The 2,545-nt window shown below is 40.9% G+C and overlaps 1 non-coding gene across 1 annotated transcript; it reads left to right on the top strand.

Annotated features, from left to right (window-relative positions):
- Window positions 1-2,038: 2,038 nt before the first annotated feature.
- On the top strand, window positions 2,039-2,145 carry LOC133310390 (small nucleolar RNA R71). Its single transcript, XR_009751452.1, has one exon. It is a non-coding gene; the product is annotated as a small nucleolar RNA R71 (small nucleolar RNA).
- The last annotated feature ends 400 nt before the right edge of the window (window positions 2,146-2,545 follow it).

Raw genomic sequence — 2,545 nt, forward strand, 5'->3', positions numbered from 1 at the left:
CTAAAAGTGAAATAACTAAAATAGAAAAATTAAAAATAGTAAAGTGTTGGGTTGCCTTCCAATTAGTGCTTGTTTAACGTCACGAGCCTGACGTACCTGACTTGTGATCATGGTGGCTCAAAGCATGATCTTGGTGATGACCAAGCTCCATCATTCAGAAATTGTGTCTTACCGTAGTGCTCTTCTGCATATGGATGAGGTAAAGTAGTGTCAGGAACTTTGAACTTGACTTTTACATTCTTTCTTTTTCTCATGGGCTTCTCCATTTTAATATTAGCCTTACCTTCTTGATGAGAATTCTCTTTGTTCTCTTCTTCTCATTTTTTCACTACTATAGTAGACTTGATCTTCCAGTTGAGCTATAGGTGAGGGGACTTCTTTGTCAAAGAACTTGAAAATTGCTTTCTCCTCGTCTACCCGGAAGATCAACTCGTCTTTCGGTACATCAATCAGCGCTCATGAGGTTGCCAAGAAGGGTCTTCCGAAGATCATTGGAATTGTGGCATCTTCCTCAATGTCAAGGATGACAAATCAACAGGAATGATGAACTTGTCAACCTTTACCAGTATATCCTCAATGATGCCATAAGCTTGCTTCGTTGAGTGATCAGCAAGTTACAAGATTGTCTTGGTTGACTTTACTTCAGTGATCCCAGCTTCTTTATCATAAATAGTGGCATGACATTAACACTGGAACCAAGATCACATAGTACATTATCTACTTCAACCTTGTCTATGGTGCATGGAATGCTAAAGCTCCTTGGATCCTTAAGCTTGGTAGGTAACTTCTTTTGGATAATGGCACTGCATTCCTCTGTCAGAGTTACTGTCTCACATTCCTGCAACTTACGCTTTCTTGATAGTAGATCTTTCATGAATTTAGCATAGTTGGGCATGTTCTCTAAAGCTTCAGCAAAAGGAATGTTAATCTGCAACCTCCTGAATATGTCTAGAAACTTTGAATATTGCTGCTTCTGAATGTCTTGCTTCAATCTATGAGGATAAGGGATTCGAGCATATGGAGAGAGATCGAATGGCTTGTTCTGTCTTTCTAGAGCTTTCATCTTCTCCCACTTGAATAGTTTCTTTTCGGCTTTATCAGGATTTCTTTTGTCAACTTCAATAATATCATTTGCCTTTTCTTTCTTCTCTTCCTCAACCGATGCTTCTTCATCCTTTTTCTTTTCTTCGGGCTGCTTCTCTATAGGCTGAATCATTGCCCCACTTCTTGTGGTAATTGCATTGCAGTGGTCTCTAGGATTAATGATAGCGTCTCCAGGGAAAGTGCCCTGATTTCTTTCAGCAAACTGTCGTGACAACTAGCCAATCTGAGTTTCAAGATTCCAGATAGAAGCTTCTTGTTTCCGGAATGAAGCTCTTGTTTTATCTCTGAAGGCATTTGCATTTTGAATATAGTCTGAGGTGGTCTTGGACAGCTGTGCAAAGGCTTTCTCCCACTCTGAAGTGTTACCTTATGTGGAGGCTGTTGTTGCACTGGTGGAGGAGGATTCAACTGATGATTTGATTTGTAACTAAACCATGGGTATTGATTTTGATTTTTCCACCCTGGATTGTAGTTATTTCCATATTGGTTCCTCTTCGAATTATTCTGGTTATGTTGATCATACCAGATTCCATTGACTTCTGCATTTTTAGGTGCCTTCATGAAATCGCAATCTTCAGTAGAATGAGTACCTGCACAAATACCACAAGTAACTCGAGGATTATGAACAGAAGAGACTTGAGAATTGACAAATTGCTTTGTGAGAGCATCTAATTGTGCTTGTTATTTCTTATTTATTTGCCTTATTTGTACATTCTGGGCCAACTGCGCATCATAGCTGTCAAGCTTCATGATCCCTTCTCTCCTTTGTGTGACTAGAGCATTATCGAACTCCTGAGAGGCTAAAGATTCCAGCAATTCCAGCACTTTCTCTGGGGGTTTTGTTTTCAATGATCCCCCTGATGCAACATTCACCAAGGTTCTTGTGTTGGGTGTCATTCCTTGGAAGAAGATTCATCATTTCTCCCAAGCTTCAAAGCCATGTTGGGGACACTTCCGGAGTAGTCCTTTAAACCTTTCCCATGCCTCATACAAGGATTCATTTTCTTTTTGTTCAAAAGCAGTGATCTCTGCTTTGAGCCTTGCCATCTTTGAAGCTGAGAAGAATCTGGCCAAGAACTTGGTCGCCAAATCATCCCAGTTGGTGATGCTTCCTTGAGGCAGTGACTGCAACCACCATCTTGCTTCTTCCTTCAGTGAGCATGGGAAGAATCTGAGCAAGATGGCGTCACGTGAGACTCCATTCATCTTCAAGGTGTCACAGTAGAGCAAGAAATTCTCTAAATGATTGTAGGGGTCATCGGTGCTTCCTCCATCGAAATGATCTTTTTGAATCAGTTGCAGCAGTGCTGGCTTGAGCTCAAAGTTGTTAGCTTCCACATTGGGTCTAACAATACTCGTCGTCTTTAGAACTCGGGCTGGAGTCATGTAATAACCTAAAGTTCTGGGAGGATTCTCAATTGCGTTGTTGTCAGCCATAGTT

This window comes from Gastrolobium bilobum, unplaced genomic scaffold (genome assembly GCF_033153095.1).
Source record: "Gastrolobium bilobum isolate Gb01-03AN ecotype WA unplaced genomic scaffold, APGP_CSIRO_Gbil_v1 utg34604, whole genome shotgun sequence".
NCBI lineage: Eukaryota > Viridiplantae > Streptophyta > Magnoliopsida > Fabales > Fabaceae > Gastrolobium > Gastrolobium bilobum.